General features: G+C 42.8%; 1 protein-coding gene across 3 annotated transcripts in view; it reads left to right on the plus strand.

Moving 5' to 3' along the window:
• The window catches only part of FOSL2 (FOS like 2, AP-1 transcription factor subunit), a 124,294-nt gene that overhangs the window by 95,454 nt on the left and 21,205 nt on the right, over positions 1-7,635 (plus strand). The gene's annotated exons all lie outside the window — the stretch shown is intronic.

Consider the following 7,635-nt stretch of genomic DNA (forward strand, 5'->3'; position numbering starts at 1 on the left):
ACTATAAAAATGACCCTTAAGTTTGTTGGTTGACCCTCATCCCACTTCAAACTGGACTGGTTCTTTTATCTTTTGTGGTACAAGACCCAGCAATAATTAACAAGTAGTCTTTTTGTAGTAGGGCAGGTGTTTTTGGTTTTGTGATTTTTCAAGTAATGTTTCCCCAAGTATAGAGTGGATCAGTCTTTTTGGTTGTAAGAGATTATACATTTGTGGTCAGAAACCCCTAAATATACTGTAGACTAGTCTTTGGTGGTAGACAAAGCCCTTTGTTTCTTTCCTTGTAGGAAAGCTATTGATGTAGAGGAACTCTGTGTCTTGGACCTCTTAATCTAGAATGTATGGTTTGTGGTGGCCTGGAGACTCTTCTGTATAAAGTGAGGAAGTGTGTATGGAGCTTATGACCCTTCAGTATAGTGGTCTTATGTCCTCTTCAATATATTTGTGTAGCTTGTTGGAGACATTGCTATATAGAGTTGGACTGTCCCTGTGTGGTAGAAAAACCTTTGTGTTGGGTGAAGTAATCTACACCACCAAAGTCTGCGAGGATCTTTTCTAGAAGCAGAGTATTGTAGGATAAACTGGTCCAGACAATTAACTGTAATCAACCCCCCCAGTGTGAAGTTAATCAGTTATTTTTTGGGGGGATGTCCACCCTTCAATTTAAACTTTGAAGCCCACTGTTGTATGGTACTGCCTTCAGTATAACTTGTAGGACATAATGGACAGTAGGTAGCTTTAGAGTACTAGTCAGAACAATCAACTTGTCTGATATGTTTCTGTGGAATCCAAGTCTTTGGTAGCCTGGGACACAGATGAATAGTTGATGTTGATATATACTTTGTACCTTTTTTGTGGCTTGGAATATCCTGTTATAGACCTTGAGTGTGTGTCCTGACCTGTTTTGGGCTGGACAGACACGCAGGTGACCGTGACCAGGCAGCAGTGAATAGAAGGGTTGTGTCCTACACAGCTTGGAATATTTTTTTTAAATCTATAGTTGTCCAGTCAGTGTTTGAATTTGGTTGTGTGTTTGCTGATTCACATCTATTGGATGTCAGCTTAGATGTACCGAGTGCCATTGGCTGTGGTGGGGCTATGATTCACACAGTTGTCCTACACAGCAGAGCACATGGCGTACTTAACTCTTTGCCTGCCAGAGGCAAGGTAGAACACCTCACATTTTATGGGTTTCTTAGGGTTATGCCAGGCAAAGAAGTAGGGCAGCACTGCTTTCCTTATATGAAGGCTGGCATCTAATAGACTCTAGAAGTTCTTTCCATTAATGTGGACTGCAACCTGCTTTACAAATGTTCTGTGCTGTGCTAACTGACCTAGATTCCTGTAAGCACACCTTCTGAATGGAATGTGTCCCGAGAACACCTCTTTAGCTTTATCTCTGTGTTTATCTCCTATGAGTGTGTTTACATAATTGCCTTCTGAATAAGATTGAGTTAAAAATAATAGCAATGGTGGGGAAGGGGATTCTATAGCTAAGGGAGGACTGAGGAGCCTCCCAGACAGAAGCTTTGTGGAGGTCCGGCAGCTGTGATTTTAGGCCACAAAAATGTGCCCTGTGCATTCTATTTCTCAAATGTGTATTAGTTCCAGAAGGTAGAAGGTGGGAAAGCTTTGGGAAACGAAATGCATTGTAATTTATGGTAGATGATGTTTGTATCATTTTTCATCAGTGGTCCATCATGGCCAAAAGCAAGAATTTGAAGCAGAAGACAGTTAAAAAAAAACCTGTAGATTTAAAAAGAAGCAAAATAGTTAATGACTACCATTTGTAAAGTTGTTGATCATGGTGTTGTAGCTCAGATAATCCACATAGCTGTAAAAGTTTATTTTACTGCGGGGGTGTCCTTTAAATGTCAAGATTTGGTAACAATTTAGCCAAAATGGCAAATGAATTACACACGGCGGAATTAACTGCAAGTCCCATGGGGTCCTTGGGGCCCACTAGGACTTGTAGTTCGGCAACAGTTGTGGAGCCACTAGAACAGTGTAGAACTGATGAATTTTTTTTTTCTGTTTACTCCATTGATTTCATTATTATAATAATACCTACCCTTTGCATTCTCTTTTGTGTGTGTTTTGTATGTGTTGTTGTTACGGCAACCACTGCAGCTAAAATTACAAGCATTGTCATGCAGAACAGTGGTAGCTGTTAACCGCATTTTATTTAGCTCGGAGAACTGACTTTTTTTTTTTTTTTTTTTCTTCTTCTTCTTTTTGTTCTTGTGAATCCTCCTATCCACAGGGCCTGTAGTCTGCATCCAGATCAGCAGGCCCAGGTCGTATTGCGGCCTCACATAAAAAATGGCGGAGACCCCCTCCAGCAGTCTCCTGCGTGTATGGACAGAGTCATAGGTGTTGCTGGAGAAATGCTGTCACAGTGTTTTCCTAGTGTGGTTACCTGTCACCCACCCTCTGCACTTTGCTTTATCGATCTCGGGTGCAAACACTCCTTACACCACCACGCCCTGCCTAGTACCAGGTGGGCAGGGTGTAAGGCCTGATTTAACTGAAATTGGAGATATACTGGGCTTTCTAGGGAATAGGAGGTGACCATGTGAGTCAGGGGGAAGGCTGCAAAGGACAATAAAAATAGACATCCCCAGCAAGTTAACAAAGAGTACCTGTTGCTAAATACAATAATAAAAATAGAAGATCAGTTATCATGCATTTATCCCTATTTATTATTATTATTATCTTTACCGGTTCAAGGACAAATAAAGTGAGAAGAATATGGAAGCTGCCATATTTATTTCCTTTTAAACAATACCAGATGCCTGGCAGCCCTGCTGATGTATTTGGCTGCAGCAGTGTGTGAATCCCACCAGAAACAATCATGCAACTAATCTTGTCAGATCTGACAATAATGTCGGAAACACCTGATCTGCTGCATGCTTGTTCATGGTCTGTGGCTAAAAGTAATAGAGGCAAAGGACCAGCAGGGCTGCCAGGCAACTGGTATTGCTTAAAAGGAAATAAATATGGCCTCCTCCATATACCTCTCACTTCAGTCATCCTATAAAAGGGTACATTGAACAATCCGCAGCACTGGCTGTCCCACTATGAGACTCACAATCTGTTTTTGGTACCACAGTCTGGGGCTAGTTTTGCAAGGAAGCCCAGTAATCTGTCGGCATGTTTTGGGCAGGTGGGAGGATTCATACAAACTCCATGCAAAGAATGTCCTGGCTGGCGTTCAAACCCTCAAGGTCTGCACGGCAATAGAACCAGCGACATAGCAATCATTCCTCCCATAGCTCAGTATAAACGAGAAGCCACAAAATGACTTGTCTATTGAGGTAACCATACACTGCTCGATATCACTCAGATCAAATCTGCCAGCGATTTGTTGGCACCAACGTAACCATATGATACACTTCTGATTAGTTTTGGGCAGCTTATCAATCCAAAGTGTGATTGGTTGCAATGATAATTTTGAATCTCTACTGAAATCTGATCAATTTTAAGTGTTTGCATGTTGGTCTATTGATCATTGCTACTTGATCAAATGCTGATCGATTTGCTGGACTTGAACACTTTCAATCTGTGTATGGCGAGTTTTACCCACTGCCCCCCCCCCAAAAAAAGAGTACACATTTAGATATAAGGTATAATAAAGTGGACCTGAACTCTTGCACAGGACAGAAGGAAAACATGGAGAAATGCACCCTCTATGTATTTAGAGAGTTTAGCCTGTCTAATCATCATAGTCATCTGTGACTAATCACAAGTGTAATTTGATCTCTCAGCTGTCAGCTCAGGAATCTCAGTAGAGCAGCTAATTTGTAAACACAGGATGTTAACCCTTTGGCTGCTTCCATAAAAGCAGGAAGTGGACACACTGCAGATGTATTGCAGGATTTGTATCAGCTGTAACAAAAAAATGTTTTTCTTTAAATGTTGTTATGCTGTTGCTTATCTTTTAGCGCAGAGAGGAAGTTCAGAGTACAGTTCTGCTTTAAAGGACATAATGGTAGCAGACCATGTGACTGCCAGCGGTGGGATGTTTTTATTCAATCAGTTAATCAAATCAAAAGTTTAAAAATCAAAAGCTGTGTGTCGCCACCTTTAGCAGGTCGCCCCTGGAGTCCAGGTGTAATAAAAGATAATAATGGATAGGGAATAACACTGGGCCATAATTCCAGGATGCGAAATGTTGTTGTGTGTTTTGCATCTACAAAGTTTGAAATGTTTGAAAAAAAAAATCCCTCCCTTATCTGCGGAGTCTTTGCACCTGGATTGCAGGCTGGGCAGCTCCCTTTGTCTGCACAAACATTACTGAGATTATAAGGCTGGGGTGGATCTATTTAAGAGGGCATTGGGCTCAGCACAGAAACTTGCTACACTCCACCCCTGCCAGTCCCACCCATGTGCTGAATCCCAAAGTTAACTCTGTCAGTGCCGCCACTGCAAAATTCTGTCCACACCCTCATTGTATCTCTTTTTAATCTTTTTAAGAGCGACTAGTTCCAGCATCCAGTGTCAAGGCCCAAAAGGCTGTCCAAAGTCAAGCTTCTGGGCTGAATCTGTCCTTATTAAACCTGGAAGTGATATTCATTCTCTCTCTCTCTCTCTCTCTCTCTCTCCTCTCTCTCTCTCTCTCTCTCTCTCTCTCTCTCTCTCTCTCTCTCTCTCTCTCTCTCTCTCTCTCTCTCTCTCTCTCTCTCTCTCTCTCTCTCTCTCTCTCTCTCTCTCTCTCTCTCTCTCTCTCTCTCTCTCTCATCCAGGCTAACAGGCATGACCAAAAGCGAGGAGAAATGGGGGTGGTGAGTCCTGGGGGTTGAGGTGGGAATAGGTATAGGGGATAAGCAGTCTGCTGATGTTTTTTAGGTTTACAGTTCATATTCTTCTCAGTCTGTGGTATGCTGTGACATAGTGTGCAGCGATTGTCACTGTGGATCCCTTCTCTCAGTCTGTGGTATGCTGTGACATAGTGTACAGCGATTGTCATTGTGGAATCCTCCTCTGTCTGTGGCATGCTGTGACACAGTGTGCAGTGATTGTCACTGTGGATTCCTACTCTCCCAGTAGACTGTAGAGTCTTCTCTCATCCACTGAGTGAAAGTCTGGAATTCTCACCATCATTTTGTTAAAGAAGGTACCCCTAATTGTGGTATATTTGGGACAATGCAGCACTCTCTCTATAGGAATAATCTTTCTTAAGGCCCTTTTCCACCAGCGCGTTTGCGCTGGCTGAATCGGGAAAGACGCAAACCGCTAGCAATTTTACAATCACTACGGTTTGCTTTTTAACATAGGAATCGCGGTAGGTCATTTCCACTACCGCGATTCGTTTTTGACGGGAACGCGAACGCGCGGCGGAGCGATATTTGGCGCGATTTTGCTGTGCATAGCATAGCAAAATCGCGGCCGCAAACGTCAGGGGAATCGCCGGTAATTGCGATTCAGCAATCGCTAGCGTTCAGCGTGAACGCTAGCGACTGCTAGTGGAAAAGGGCCGTTAGTAAACCAGAAGTAAAATAGACCTGAACTGTGCCCTTTTTTTTTCTATTTGAGGCTAATAGTTAGTAGGGTGTTGGTCAGTGAAATGCCAGCCATTCCAAATTGCATGCAAATTTAATGGCTAATAGTATTAGAGGCAGAGGATCAGCAGGGCTGCCAGGAAACTGGTATTGCTTAAAAGGAAATAAACATGGCAGCCTCCATATACCTCTCTCTTCAGTTGTCCTTTATAATGCTTTTTTTGTGTGTGTGGCGACCCTGTAACACCTCCTAAAGCTCTGCCCCTGAACCTGTATGCAGATCAATAGTTCTAGCTGCATGCCTGTTCTAGACACGACAAGATGGCGGTCAGAGATATGGGAGAATATTCTGAAAGAGAATAAATATGGCAACCCTCTCAGTCTCCACTGTAAGTAATTGTAGCTGGCACACGCTGTGGCTGAATAGTTTCCGCTTTCTAGATTTTTGATATAGGGAAGTGCTGAGCTGGTTTACAAATGTGTCATGTTTGAGGTAAGAACACTGTCAGTATTGGCTGCAGGCTATGTCACAAATGCCAATCTAATCCTACCATGTCCTATCATAATATTATTATTATTTATATGGCACTGACATCTTCTGCAGCACTTTACAGGGTACATAGTCATGTCACTGACTGTCCTCAGACGAGCTCACAATCTAATCCCTACCATAGTCATATCATAGCTCCCAACTGTCCCTTTTTGGGAGCCCTGTCCCTCTTTCAGGACTTTGTCCCTTTTTCTATCTATCTATCTATCTATCTATCTATCTATCTATCTTTCTGTACTAAAAATGTGTTTGACTCTAAACTGTATTCTCATCCTTTAAATTGATATATTACTAATTTTAAAATGTTACTATGAAGGAAAATTAACCAGGATAGAAAGGACCAGTGTGGTTTGAATTATAAAACAACATATTTTTCTTATGAAACTTTTATGGTATGCATGACTAGGGGGTGTGATGGGGGCGTGATCAGGGGTGTGGCTTAAGTGTCCCTTTTTCTCATCTTAAAAAGTTGGGAGGTATGGTCATATTGTTATGGACTTTGGGAGTGATGGAATGGAAAGTGCCAGTATAATACAGTTACATGGGCATTCCAGGCATCTCTGGGACATCGAGGTGGGGCAGTGTATGGAGCCTGTACTTCTATGGTATTCTGGCATCAGTGGTGCCCACATGGCCATACAGAAATAAAACGGTAAATTTTGCTCTCCACACCCAAGAAAGAGGGAAAGCTGCGCAGGAATTGGATTACTGATACAAACACTCCGTTCTGCCAACTGATCTAATTACTGCTGGAATGGTGGCGGCCTGGGTTGGCGGAGAACATGCTGCTTTTCACGCAAGCATTATGAGTTGGCATGGCTCACTATAGACATGTGCCAGTCCTCTGCTGACCCCTGCTGGATGCCAGCGTGCTGCGCAGGCTAATGCCCATGATCCTTAAAGCGGACCTAAATGCAGAACTTCCTATAGGCTCTAAAAGATAAGCAACAGCAGAACTACTTTTAAAGAAAATGTCTGTTACAGCTGATACAAATCCTGCAATAATTCTGTAGTGTATCTACCTCCTGCTTTCATGGAAGCAGACATATTGTTAACATGCTATGCTTTCAAATTAGCTGCTCTGCCATGGCAGAGGATATTCCTAAGCTGACACAACTGCGAGATCAAACTACAGTGGGGAATTAGATAGGCTAAACTCTCTAAATATATACAGGGTGGCTTTCTCTATGTTTTCCTTCTGTCAGGTCCACTTTAAGGTGAAACGCTGTAATTACTGAGAAAAAGGTAACCCTTTAAGATGAGCTCTGTACATTGCAGGGGTTAATGGCAAATCTTAATGCGGGTGACGGCGCTGTAACAAGGGGAACAAGAAAGGAAAGGACAAGGCTCTATATGACAGGTGTCAAACTAATAGAGGAGCAGCATAATATTTACCTTCTCCAGCGCTGCGTCGTGTCTCTTCTGTTCTTCCCAGTAGCTGCACGCTCTATACTTCCATACCTCCAGGTCACGTGACATGCATTTGGAGCCGGATGTATGCAGCATAGAGCGAGTGACTGTCACAAAGATTAGAGGAGGCCCGAAGTAGCACGGGAGCAGGTAAGTATTAAAGTGCTACTCTGC

Source organism: Hyperolius riggenbachi, chromosome 4 (assembly GCF_040937935.1).
Source record: "Hyperolius riggenbachi isolate aHypRig1 chromosome 4, aHypRig1.pri, whole genome shotgun sequence".
Classification (NCBI taxonomy): Eukaryota; Metazoa; Chordata; class Amphibia; order Anura; family Hyperoliidae; genus Hyperolius; species Hyperolius riggenbachi.